Raw genomic sequence first — 15,161 nt, forward strand, 5'->3', positions numbered from 1 at the left:
TAGAGAACCCTGACTAATACACTGTCTCACTTAACTTTCCTGGGACTCAGTCTTCATTAGAAATGTGGAGGAATTAAATAGAATTTTGTCTACTGAATGATTTCATAAAATTAAATGATCTGGTAAAGATATTTCAAATGTGTTACTCTTTCTGTTATGATACTACATATACTCTTATAGGTACAAACTTTGTTTAAAACAGCAGTTTATTTGAACAGGTCACTTCATATTACAAGATTTTGGCATTTGGGGACAAACGCTGACTGTGATCTCCTTAACCCACTGCTGGACTATGCTGGTTCACATTTACATCGATTCATTATAGGTATTTTTGTATACCGTTTTCTCAATTTGTAAATAAGAAGCTTTCATCTGTTTGTATGTGATCATAATAAATTTTTGTGCCAAATTTACAGTAACCTCATCAAATGAGTTAAAAAATTCTGTCTCTTTGATGTCTTGAAGCACTATATGTAGCATAATTACTTACACAAAAGTTTTACAGAACTTATCCTCCAAAGCCTGAAAGGTATTTTTAGGGACAGATATATCACAATATTTATCTGTCTTTAATAACTGGTGTGCTCAGGATATTTGCTCTTGACAGAACCTTGATGTTTTGTTTTCTAGTAATAATATTTTTCTATGATTTCTATTTTTAGCATGACGGAAAACACAGTATTCACATGTTCTCTAAATTTTATAATTTAGAAAATAAAATGAAAAATAATTTTTCTTACTTTAATGCTATTATGTAGCTTTATTTTCAAGGTCTTTTAAAAAACTTTTGCTTGGACTCACCAGATATTTGTCCGTTTTCGTGTGTCTCCTGAGACTACAGTTGGATGTGATGCCATTTATTTTATATTTTCATTCAGACTAAGTTTTGGTTTTAACATTATTGGATCATTCTATCTTTTATTTACTCTAGAGATATTGCTCATGGTTTTTCTATAGTATGTTTAGATCATATTTGTTCAAGCTTTCTTGGGTTCTGGATTTTATCATTTCTTTGGTTCCTCCATGAGTGAGTGGTTATATTTAAGCCATGAGCATAAGCTATGTGTCCACTAAATTATAATGGAACTTTTTCCCAAGGTAGACTAAAGAAATATACATCTCTGTGTACTCAGAGCTTACAGGTTGATGGAGAAATCAACTTTAGAAAAGAAGGGCACGTGTAAAAATATGAAAAAGTTAAAAACAGAGGAAGGGAGAAAAGGAGAGAAGTAAGAAAGGAAGGAAGGAGAGGAGAAGTGGGTGAAAGATAATAAAAAGAAAAGAAAATTAGAGTAAAGTAGAGATGATTCCTTAGTCAAGTGCTATGAAATTATAAATCTGTAACTGAAGGACAATCATGATTGTTCTGTTACCTCAATGAATTACTATAAAATGAATGAATGCATGGAAAAATATCTTTGAAACTTTACAAAAAGATTAAGTACAATAGGTAAGGAGGGTGGGATAAATCTTAAACTCTCACATTCAGTGAAGAATACTTCCATTGTCAATGTCCCCTTCATCCCTAAGTGTGTCCCAGTGCCTCAAGGGCATGGTTCTTGCTCTATAGAAATACGTCTCATCCACAATATAATGACTATTTCTGTTTGTATTACACATGCTCAATTACCCCTTTCTTCAAATAACCCACTTTAGGGCTATACCCAGGAAGCAGCACACAGTGGTCTTCTCCTAATGGTACCACTGAGAGGTACTTCATGGTCACATGAGTAAGCCATGAGGCCATGAATCGCTCTCAAAAGTTTTTGCAATAGTTCCTTCTGGGAGGTGGGAACAACAACTGGCCCTCCTCTCATGGGTTCCTATGACAAAGCAAGGTGTGATAAACTGCAGTTTGAAAAACCAGTGAGTTTACTGGGCTTATTTACAGAGCAGTGGATAAGGGGGTACTTACAGGAGTGTGGGTGCTTCCCTCCTAAGGCTGCATTGGAAAGTCTCTGGATCATGACTTCCCAGTAGCCGTACAAAATGGTAAGAAACTCTCCTTAAGGACTTCCTCAGCTTAGGTACCATTAGCCGTCCCCCACTACCATGTGACTAGAGTCGATTAGTTGGTTGAGAAGTGTGGCTGACTCTTGCTGCTCCTCTTTTCTTCAGTCAACAAGTTTGTGATAATCCTAGGCAAGCAGGTACAACCAATCTTGGAAGAAGGTGATTGTTCAAAGCTTCCAAGTCAGAGAATAGTCCTTTGCAAAAAGGTACATAATCTCCCTAGGGGATCGTTTTCAGAACTTGCAACCCCCCCACCCCCAAGCACTCTGCTTCCAGCACATATCCATTGAAAAGCATCCGTTCCTCTCTGCTTCTTTTCCCCAAGTCATTCTCTCATAACAGCATATATTTTTGTTGCTTCCTACTTGAGGGACATAGCTGTAAGGATGTAGATAGCAGCAAGGATGTAGCAAAACAGAGACTGCGTACCATAAATTCAGAGAAAGTTAATAAAGATTCCCAAGGTACAAAGGCAATTTGTTTTAACCTATGATCCTTTTCTGTGATGTTCATTTGATTTATTTACCTACTTTTTTTAGATAAACTAGTTCCCTCCTGTGGCCTGAAACTGTTCTATGGCTAAATTATCAAGATGCATTGGACAAATGTTTCTGTGTGCATGGGTTCTCTTTCTTCCATTATTCTTGAATGAACCATATTTTCTCTTTGTGGCTCCAGATTCTTCACTTTCCCTATGGTGTAGCTCCTTAGGTTCTGATGGTCGGAGGAACTGCTCTCCCTATAGGAGTGAAATGATTCAAGTTGAGACAATCCCACCACTTCACTTCAGTTGACACACTGATTGGATCAAGATAGTCGAATTATGGCCTCCCAGAGATATTCACAACCTGAACAGAACCTTTCACTTTGTTACATGTTATAAGGGTGCTACATGCAGATGGTCTATTGCTGTAAGTTGGGGTGACCTTAAAATAGAAGTATTACCTGGTATCACTGGGATGAGCTCAATGTAATCCAAATAATACTTCAAAGTACAAGACACTCACCACAGGAGATAGGTAAATACAATATGCATATTCAGTCCCAATCACAGGCCTCATACATGGAGGAAGAGACCATGAACACATGAATGCAGGTTGTGTATAGAAGTTGGAAAGGTACCAAAATAAAACACATTTCCCTAGAGCATCCTCCAAACAAAACACAAAGCGCTACTGACTTTCGACTCACCAAGACTGATTATTTCATACTTCTATATCCAGAGCAATAAGATAACACATTTGCATTAGTAAACCACTAAATTTGTCATAATCTGCTATGATAGCAATAGGACACAAAAACAGGCATGGAAATTATATATATACCAAAATAATGTTTCTCCTGGAATTTTTCAGGTGTAGTTGTTTTTTTTTTTTTTAGATGCAAGATTGGGAAGACATGAATTTGGAATTGCCAAAACATTCATCCAGAAAGCTGGTTTGTAAGAATGAGTTGAAGTAAACAGAGGTAAAGGAAAAGAAAAAAATTAGCCTTACAGCCCCTTCCCCATGGCTGAGTCAGGCAGGAAAATCGACTCCTTTTTCCCATTTGCAGGTTTAACTAAGCTATTCTGTCATTTATAATTAAAGATCTCAAACACAGAAGCTAAATTTTTATACCAAAGTTTCCCATTAAGGACAGCCAAAGAGGAAGGAAGGGCACAGGACAGCTCAGGGCATCACCAAGCTAAACCTCTCTCACTGTGGTCACAACATCTTTTAAAATCTAAACATATGCATGATTTGTAAATCATCTCTTTCCCTTCTCATTGACTAAATCAATGCTTGGCTCATAAAGAATTCAGTACCTTTAAAGTCACATCTATACCTGTTAAATAGGCAGGAGACCATTGGACTGAAATTGTCTCTGTACTTTGGATTCCTATGTGATGAACTGTCACCTAACAGTATGTTAATAAACCAATATCTAACATAGGAATCTGCTTTTGGGGACATGTAGCTGAGTCTCAGCTATAGACAACCAAAGGACCAGTCCATGCCTTAGTAAGAAACTCCCAACCATAACAAATCAAACTGCGTTTGTACGTTCCATCCCTTTCTCTTAGGTTCAAATAAACTATTAAACATACTTTAAGTTTTTCTTCTAGTACATAGTACATAAGCAGGCTTATGTCTCAATTGATACTTTTTGTCCCCCCTCCCTCTTTGGCTTTTTTGAGACAGGGTCTCCCTGTAGCCACAGCTGGCCTGGAACTAACTATGGAGACCAGACTGGCCTCAGTCTCACAGAGATCTGCTTGCCTCTACCTTCTAAGCATGGGAATTAAAGGCATGTACCACACCAGCTGTTTATTTGGTTTCTTACTTACTCTTGCTCACTTTGCATTACAGATGAGAAAGGTACAAAGATTTGAGGATAATCTGCTGGTAATTTCAGTTTAAGAGCTCCATCACATACTCTTCATTTGAGGTAAGCCTTCTCAGTTTAGCAACTTTAAAACCATGATCCCTTAGGGAAACAAGGCCATCTTGTTTCTTTTTTGTTAATATTTATTTATTATCTATTTATTTATGACAAAGTTTCTTGTAGCTCAGGAATCCTTAAACTGACTATGTAGCTGAAGTTGACCTTGAACTTCTGAACCTCCGGCCTCTTCCTCCTGTGTACTGGGATTGTACCAACATACCCATCCAGATTATACCAGGCTAGGGGTTAAACCCAGGACCTCGTGCATGCTAGGCAAACACTCTACCAACCATGATGCTTGTTGCATCCTAGTCCTAATGAACCTTTTGGAGGCTAGCTGTCCTTCGCTGAGTTACTGTTTGCATAGAGTGATTGGGCACATGTATACATTTCTCCATCCTGGATTCAAGCCAAGTTAAACTAAAGACAGCTGGAGAAAGGTAAATGGTGATTTCTTTCCAACTCTGTTCCCATTCCAAGACCATGGTGATATAGCGCCCTCCAAGATGGGGTTTGAGGTCCAAATACTGACCTTAAGCAGAGGATCTCAGTAGTAATGTTTCCCTTGTTTTGTCAAATGAATTTATCTCTTTGGAGCAAACCTTCATAGAAGGAAAAATTAGAATACCTGCATCTTATTTCCCTCTGATCTCTGACCTCTGGCCCATCTTTTCTTCCTTACTTTAAAGCATCCCAAGCTCTTCTTTAACTTTTTTCATGTACTTTCTTCTTGCATCCTGACTCCAGCCTTGCAGCTCAGCTGTAACCTTGGTGCAGATGGGAGGGACTGGAGTGGTACTCATGGAATTTTTAGAATTATTGTGCTGATTATCCATATTTACAATGGATGTCTGTATTGAGTTTACAGAGGAAGTTCCATTTTGTTGCAGTACATACAGGAATGGGAGAAAAGAATGATCCATCAGATAAACAGCTATGAAGCAAGTGCTTAGCATTGCTGTCACTGCTTCTCGCCTTGCTAATGCATGACCATGGTGCTAGTCATGTGATTACAAGGTAGTCACAACAGGGTAATTAAGACATCATATACTTTGCTAGTGTGGCAATTCCATAGGCGATACTAATATTCCTCTAGTCCTAAGAATTCCATATGGGAGTGGTCAGAAACATGAAAGTGTTTTTTTTTTTTTGGTAGGGAATTGTTTCCCAAACCCATGCAAGCAGAAAGGAAAAGAGAAGATTCACCAAGATGGTGACATTTTCAAAAGGGGGCTACATATGATGGAGAGAAAGAAAATCCAATCTTGGTTCAGTAAGTAAGCTGGAGACTATATTCCAGAGCCTTCAAAACTAGGGCTCAAAAATGGATACATCAGATATTCCCTGCCCTGTTGATAGATAATTATGCTAAGTAACACTGTGAACCACTTGTCTAGGCTATGTGGGTATGCAGAAATTCTGCATGTGTCCTGTTGGCAATTCACAGTGAAGCAGGATCTGAAAAAACATTTCCAAAGTCTACCTTTGGATGCAGATGGCGAACAAATGTAAAGATCTTTTCCAACCCTTCAAAGTTCATTTTCCTCCTCACCTTCCTCCACTTCACATGGAGGTTGCATGTATAATGGAAATTTGATTTGGGACACAGTTGTATGTAGAGTTCCATTTTCACTTTTTTTTTTTTTTTTTTGATTCAGTTTTGTTTTACTGAAGATGTTCTGGAGTCCTAATAATTCTCCTGCGGAATAAGTCTTGGCTCAGCTTGTTAACCACACATCCTCACTGTACTCCTTAGGGAGTCCTTCATATCCACCTAAGTTCTCATTTGGCGATGGCAAACTTCAGCTAATAATGTGGACTTTCTCAAAAAAGGGCCATGGCCACTTAGGAAGATGCCCTTCGCAGAAGTGTCTCCAATAAGCAGTTCTAGTGAAGAGAACAGAGATGTCAGTGTCCACTGAGCATCTGCAGAGGTATTCCTTCAGTGTAGAGTTTTCATAGTGTGACTTAGGAACTCCAAGGCAGATCCCTGAAATGCATGAATGATGTGGATTCTGCAACACAGAACCAGAAACCCAGCTCACAAATGTGGAAGTTCATACTATCAAATCTAGATGTGAACTGAACCCTAATCTACTGTATTACAGCTGTACTAGCACATGCAAGTTACTTGCTTCCTTGAGTAACACAAACTTCTGCAACAGGCCAAATGCAGAGACTAAGTGTCATGAATTGCTTAGGTCTAATGCAACTTCTACATGTAAGATGCAAGCATCTTCTAACTCTCACCAGAGATGTTTTCTTATGCAGCGGATGGTGATTAACAAAGAAATCTACAACTGACCAATGTGCAGAGTAGGAGAGGCTAAGAGCTCTCATCCCTGAATAGGACACCTCTTCAGACCTCTGCCTCCCAAGACTCAGGGATCATTGAGGAAAGGGGGCAGAGTGATTGTAAGAGCCAGAAGTGGTGGATGACCACAAAGAAACAGGGTTTTCCAAACAGCTGGTCAGTTACACATAGGAAGTCACAGCACAGGTGACAACATGCACAAGTCCTACATGCAAGCTCAAACCAGACAAAATCCCAGCATAGGATATGGGGGAAGTGGGCAAAAATCTCAGCCCAACCTAAAGAACTTTTGGGAACTGATGGCCGCTGGGAGAGGGGAGACAGTCTCTGACAGAAATGAGACTCTTGGTAGGTTGACCAGGCTCCCTTGGATGGACCCATGCTGAGTGACAGGTGGGGACACAAGTCAGACTATATAGGCCATATTGTATATATAGTATATTGAATTGGGTGGGGAGTAGTGAGGGGTGTTGCAGATGGGGGAGGGAATCTAAATACCATCAAATCATATTGAATGAAAATCATAAAAATTCAAAAAGTACATATCTTATGCCATACTTAGAATATATTTCTACTTTTTTTTTTTTTTTTGGTCTTTTTGAGACAGAGTCTCCCTGTAGCCCCAGCTGTCCTGGAACTCACTATATAGACCAGGCTGGCCTTGAACTCACAGAGATCCACCTGCCTCTGCCTCCTGAGTGCTGGGATTAAAGGCGTGCGCAACCACGCCGGGCATATTTCTACTTTTAAAAAGTATCTGCTATTTTTTAGCCATGCATGGTGGCACATGCCTTTAATCCCATCACTCAGAAGGCAGAGGCAGGCAGATCTCTCTGAGATTGAGGCCAGCCTGGTCAACATAGCTGATTCCAGGCCAGGTGGGGCTACAGGGAGACCCTGTCTCAAAAACAAACAAACAAAAAAACCCCAAAAATATCTGTTATTTTCAATATTCAAATTTAGGTAGGTATTTTGTATTTCATGAGGCAGCTCTTGGTTCAATTCTTCAGCTATCTTAGAATGTGATTCTGAGTATGATATGGAGAGAATATACATCAAGGACTAGGGAGACTGCTCTGTGTTTAAAGTTCTTGCATACAAGTAGGAGGTTTGAAGACTAGATCCACAGAACCCAGGTAAAGGCACAAGAGGATGAGCCTATCTGTAATCCCAGCACTCCAATGTTGAGCAGAGAGGTGGAGCTAGGAACATCCCTATAGGCTCATGGGCGTGGCAAAGCAGTGATGAGACCTTGTCTAAAACAGGTGGAAGTGAAGACTGACACCTTTCACCTCCTCATGGAGGTGCGAGGTGGTCATCTCACCTCCACATGGTTGACATAGCATGTGTGTCCTCATAGTCTCTCACACACACACACACACACACACACACACACACACACAAAACCATTCACATATCATATACACGCATGCAAAAGATAAAGAATATACATGTAAATGTTTGGTAGAATGTACTGTGGCACTCAGGTATTGATGAATGCTAGATCCTGCAGAGGGTACAGAGGAAGTCAGTAAGAACTAGAAACCAGTTAAACTAGAAACCAGTTAACCTGCTGTCCTGTACTGGGGACCAGCTCCTTGGGGTTACTCCTAACTGACTGTTTTTTCCTCATTCATATGCATGTGCAGACGACATTGTAGGTGCTTTCTGTACTTGTAGAAAAGAGGGACAAGAATCAAGTAAGAGGACTGTGAAGAGGGTTGCCAACCTCTATACAGTGACAGTGATTTCCTTTTTAATTAAATTTCCAGACATGCAATTTGCCTTTGCCAATGTATTGGGGTGTTCATCAGCTTTTTCCTGGTGCGGTGGCAAATCACGAAGCGCTTGTTACAGTAACAATCACAGGAGGGGCTGCCTCCTGCTCCTGCCAAAGAAGTGTCTTAAAGCATAAATAGCCCCCTAAGAGAGAATTGCAAGAGAGAAGTCAAGGTTCAAAGGAAAAAATGATTATTTTTTAAACTCTCATATACACGTATAATCCAGAAAGCAGTTACATTCTTTCATTTTCCAAGAAAAAAGCATAAGGAATTTCTATATCTTCTTATTGTCTGGAACTAGATCCCACAACAAAAGGGATTCCTGCCTAACTCAGGCAACTTTTCAAGATGATAAAGAAAAAGACTCTACATGGGACTGGGTTGATGACTTGATGGTTGTAGCACTTGTCATGCAAAAGTTCAGATCTCTAGAACTCACATAAATATGAGGCAGACACAGTGACCCATTTGCAATTCCAGCCTCAGAATGCAGAGGCACAGGATCCCCAGAGGAAGCTGGCTAGCAATACTAACCATATCAGTGAACTCTGGGTTTGACCAAAAATGAATTGCTGTAATGAATAATGTAAAGTGACAGACGATGATTCCCAGCACCAACCTTGAGACTCCATACACACATGCACACATGTGCATGCACAACCCCTCACATGCAAGAACATGAACACATGTATACATACCACACATGATATTGGAAAAGAAAAAAGAAAACCTAGCTCCTCTACAATTCCCACTTGGCTAGCTAATTTTGCTCCCGTAGTGAACTGAATAATTCATTATGCCAAAAATAAAGAATAATCAGTTATTTAGGGGAATGTAGTATAAAGAAAAGGAACTCATGGTGGTATAAGTCAACTTTTACTTTTAATTCAGTTTGACTTTCTTTATGTAAACATTTTCTCGGAGATGAGACATTCACAGAGCAAGAGTAGAGAGACAAACTTGGAAATTTTCTATGTCACAGAGGTAAATAAATCTACATCTCTGGATGTCCTTGGCCTTTTACTTTGGAACACAAAAGCCTTGGGTGAAGCTGAGCCTCTACTGGCTGGTAAGGGAACAGACACTAAGCAAGTCTCTCCCTCCATCCCCCACAAAACTGGTGACTTCAGGACTGGTGAGATGGTTTAGTGAGTGCAGTGCTTGCCAAGGAAGCATGAGGACCCTGTTACTTTTACAATATTGACACAATCTAACCTAAATACTTTTACATAACCTTGCAACCAAAAGTTACTGTTTATACTATAAACAAGAATACTGAGATAAGGGTGGGTACTGACTTCTACTTCCGCATTTCATGCTGGCAATCTGTTTCAATGAAGGAAGAGTGAAGCCTTGAGAGGGAGACAGTTCTAGGAGCCCTTTGAAGAAATGGGTTTTCAGCAGTTTAGGTCTACTCTTGGCTTTATGAATGCTACAAGTAAGGTTTCTTTTTTAAGCATCACAATAGTGTGGCTTAAAAAGCAGCAAGGGACTGATTCCAGATCCCCAGAACTCTTGTAGAAATCTGGGCTCAGCATCATGTGTCTGTAATCCTGGTGATGGAGAGGCAGAAGTGATAGGTGGAACCCTGGAGTCCACTGGCCAGCTGGCCTAGGTCCATCAGAGAGCTCCAGGGAGAGGCCCTGTCTCAAAAAATATGGTGAATAGTGACTGAAAAAGATATCTAATGTTGACCCCTGGCCTCCACAATCATGCACCCACACCTGCACATGCTCAAGAACACACACTCACACACACACACACACACACACACACACACACACGCACACACACACAAAATTGGTGATTTTCCTGGCTCTGTAATCTTATTAGCAGCTGGCGGGCATAATAGACAAGGCAAAGTTCCCTGTGTGTAGATTCTCAGGACCACCACCTTTTATGGACACAAATTGAAGATAAGATCTAGTGATAGAGACTCTGGCTGCATCTTGAAGCTGGCTCATGAATGTCACGTTCCTTTAAGTACCAAGGCCGCCACTTTGCAGTACTTCCAGGATAAAAGTTCCAGCGGGTTCAGTTCCAGTAGTGTTCAGACTCTCACTTGCCATAAATGAAGAAGATGGGAAGTGAGCTGCAAGATTTTCAGACCAATATTTAGATAATTGCAATTTATCGCATCTCAAGGATCAAGCTGATTGAACGTGAGCCGAGTTCTTCAGTAGCCTGTGTTTACATGGTCTCCTTCCTCCAAGCTGACTGTCTGAAGCAAGGAGCACATAGAGAGAGAGCAGAGATTTCCGGCTGACCTTGGAACCATGAATGACCAATCCCAATAACAATAACAGCAAGAATAAACAATCATGAATATTGTGAGGGCTCCAGCTCCAGTGCTGAGAAGAATTAATTTCCTATTTGAGTGCCATTCACATAAATACTCATAATGATGTATTTAAATCCAGATTCTGTTAAATACTCAATTCATGGTACCTAAGCCAACAGCATGGGTCTTGTATTTAATCGGTTACTGTAATAAACATATAAAATGTTTTCTTTCATCATAGGACAGAGCAGTGGCTACATAAAAGGACATCAAATGACACATCCTCCATCTCCCAGCAAATAAAAAAGCCATCAGCTCATAACAAGGCGGTGATAAAAGGTGCTGAGGCCAGTAAGATTAAGACTTTGTAATAAGGTTCGGGCGCCAAAACTGACAGCCATTTTCTTTTATATTTATCATGTCCTCACATTGGGGTGAGAAGCCACGGCTCTGTCCCATTGCTGGCTAGAATTTATAGCAGCTCCATTATTAGGAGATTGCAGTGAAATGGGGTAGAGGTATGGTTTTCTGAGAACGTTACGATAGCCTCCTACATTATGCACTTGACAGGTTTGTCAGCTCCTAGTAACAAGCCTTGTAAAGTACTTTAATATCATTAGCACTATTTTCTTAATGTGTCTGCTCTCCTTGCAGCCTGAAAATATCATATATCATAGGCTGGAGGGTAACACGGCTTGCTATCTCCCCTCTTCTGGCTTCTTAAACGTGATTTTATAGTAACACATAGAGTTGATATTTTAATCAAAATAATGCAGCTATTTTCCTTTATTGATTAGTAAGTAAATATGTATAAATATGTAGTTAGGGGTGGGCAACCCTTTTAGAGGATATTGAAAGCACATAATGAATGGCTTTGTGGGTAATTTTGCTGCCTGCCTGCTTCAGTTATGTTACGTTCCAGAGGGCTTCTATGTGGCCTGCCTGGTCCATAGATCTGGGCACCTTACCAGCAGAAGAAAGGCCAGAGTCAAAATCAAAGCTCTTCAAGACTATTGCAAGCAGGCAAAAACCAAATCAGAAGCTTTTAAAATATCTGCGACTCCTTCTCTTTTCTTTTTGTAAACTAGCATAAATTATAATCTGCTCTGTTGTTCATGGTGCATTTCAAAATGAACCACATTTATTTTGGGTAAATCCTGCTAGACTTCCTTACTTCAGCGGTGAACACACTGGCTTAAGAATGTCTATCTACATTGCTAAGTAAACCCAGAGGCAAAACTCCTGTGAGTTCTCTCAACAGTCTAAGAGTTTCGTAAGTGTTTGAAAATTCAAAACAAACATACACTGCTTTGTGAATGTAATAAAAGTGTAAACTTGGTTACGACTCATTTTTAAACAGGATGTACATCCTACTAACATTGTAAATAGTCTCATATAGGACTTTGATCATAAAAACTCAATCATTGTCAACAACAAAATTGTATCTATACCAATAGGGACAGATAACACACAAAGGGAATTTCATTGCCTTCAGTAAATTTTCAGTCAAATTGTTTTCTAATTTTAAAGGTTAAAGTCAAATTCAAAATTTAGTTGTATATTAGAGATCAGATCAACCTGTCAACCTCATGCAGGCAGTATTGTCAGTACCATATTATTTATACCAAGTGGGTGTTCTCCTAGGTAACTAGAAGTATGTCCTGCTCCTATTCCCTCTATCTCAAATGAGAACTGACGAGGTCTGTGTAGCCCTTCCCTTTCAAATCTTTGCAGCAAACTCAGAGCCTGGACATAGCAGGCCATCAACAGACATCTATGGGACGACTGAAGAAGCAAATCTGCTATTTCCCCATCTGACATGGAGTTATCTTTCTGTTGGCCTCTGACCATCAAAATGGTTACTTGGTAAGAAACACATCTGCACCCCATAAGAGAACAAAGACACAGGGATCTTGGGTCAGTCAGCCCTTCCCTTTCTTTATTATCTAACATATGCACTTCTACATTCACAGTATGAATATATGCAGATACCTGAAGGGAACAGCTCTGTGTTTCTACCTGTTAGCAAATGGACACTACCAAGCAATCCAAAATATCTGATGAGAAATTATTTTAATGAGTATGCATATTTATCCTTAGTCATATTAATGTATTATGTGGGAAAGGGGACTGAGGAGATGACTCAGAACGAGTCATTGTTATACAAGAATGACAACCTGAAATCAAATCCCGGAACCCACATTAAAAATCTGGGCCTTGCCAGGCATGTGCTTCTAACCCAAGTCTGTGGAGGTTGGAGACACTAGAATTGCTGGAACTTGCTAGTCCCAGCCTAGTTACAGGCTCTGTGAGAGACCCTGTCTCCAGGGAGTAAGGCAGAGAGTGATAGAGCAGGCACCGAACTCCCTCCTCTGGCCTCCATCCATGCGTGGGCATGTGCACCCTTACCCCCACAAATATGTGCATACTACACACACACACACACACACACACACACACACACACACACACACACATTCTCTCTCTGTCTCTCTCTCTCATTTAGAGAATAAGAAGTTAAGAACAACAAAGTAAGAACTTCGACATTTTTTTTCTTTACCTCTGCATATGAACTTTTAGTTCCTTAGTGATACACACATCCCGGGGTGTGCTTCACAACCTGAAGCTGACAGTTCGATTTTTCAATTTCATAGCTCTGTTTCCATTTCTTTAGAAATGGCCTAACAAGTCCTATATCCTTATTGCATGTGCTCAGTTTCAGCAAGAAGACAGTTTGTATTTGGGATTGTGTCTCTACCAACCTGAACAAGAAGATAGGGTGAGATCAAACCCATATTTCTGTTTTTATAGTCAAGACAGTGATTGGCTATGATGGGTTAATTATACAGTAACTAAGGCTGATTTTCTTTTGTAACACAAATGATGAAGTTGTGTACTTTATTCAGTGAGGTCTGGTTACCACAGGAGGACCTAACCTAACCTAACCTTTTTCGGCTATTTTATGCTGTTTTGTCTGAAGGAAAACCATTAATTTGATGTGCTGAGAAGATGTCCTATGACACTGCTCATTCTACATGGCCTAGTTAGGAAGGACAGCTTGTTAATATCTGTCTATATGAGGCTGTTCTCCATTAGTCAAGCAGCTATTCATAAAATCAGTTCATCTGTATATTGCTGGATATCATATGAATTAGACTTATTTAAGCTGGTAAATTTTACCAAGTTTGTAACAGTTGATCATACATAAGAAAATATCTTTGAAGTCTTTTATATGGAAAACCACAGTTATTTTCTTTGAGGGTTTCTGGGCAACTGTGAGACTAGGCATCTCTATTTTTATTTTATACTATTATATTGGCATTCAAAAATATATACTGTATTATATGCATGCATGCACAACTTTATTTGTATTAATCTGATTTAATATCTTAATTATTCATAACATATACAAATTACCAACAAATATGGAAAATGCTTTCTATTACTAATTATCAGTCAAGTCTAAATGTAGCCCACAAGAGACCACAGGAGACCTTTTCTCAGTTAGAATGACTATGAAAATAACAAAGTAATAATTAAAACACCCTATTGTAGGATGCCAAAAAATGGGAACTTGCCTGCTGTTTGTGATGTTATAAACTGGCACAGCCATCATTGAAGAGAGCTTGGAGTCTCCTCATAAAGTTTAAGCCTAGAATCACTAGCTTTCCCACTAGTGATTACATATGTCAAGAACACTAAAGCAATATATGAGAGTGATATTTGTGCTTCGTGATGGAATCCACTGAGAGGTCTACTGACAAGGAACAGATAAAGAAAATGGTTTAAATGTCCACAGTGGAAGGTCAGCCAGTGGGAACCTCCATCAGCAACAATATGGATTCATGGATGAGCACTATGTTAAGCTAAATAACTGGATACTGAAAGATACATGCAGTGTCTTCTCACCCCTAGGTGGAGGATAAATAATAGATCTCATAGAAGCAGAGTGCACGATGATGGCCTGCAGAAGCTGTAGGGGCATGGAAGACAGACCTAGGAAGGTTAGACAATGAGGGACCAAAGACAGGTGCAAAGAAAGAAAGACTTCTACAGTAAGACCCAATAAAGAACTATGGTTTATACAAATGACCATTGTAATGGAAAATATACAACAGTTAACTATGAAACTGTATTATAGTTTCAAAGAATTTGAAGAGAAGCATTCAAATGTTATCGAAGAAATGGTAAATGTTTAAGCAAATAGACATGTTAACCACACTGACATGGTCATTTTACATTAGACACATGCAGAAAGTGAGAGAGAGAGAGAGAGAGAGAGAGAGAGAGAGAGAGAGAGAGAGAGAGAAAGAGAAACAAGGACCAGGGCGAGTTTTATTATGTG

The sequence above is a fragment of the Nannospalax galili genome, unplaced genomic scaffold, assembly GCF_000622305.1.
Source record: "Nannospalax galili isolate Female #2095 unplaced genomic scaffold, S.galili_v1.0 scaffold63, whole genome shotgun sequence".
NCBI lineage: Eukaryota > Metazoa > Chordata > Mammalia > Rodentia > Spalacidae > Nannospalax > Nannospalax galili.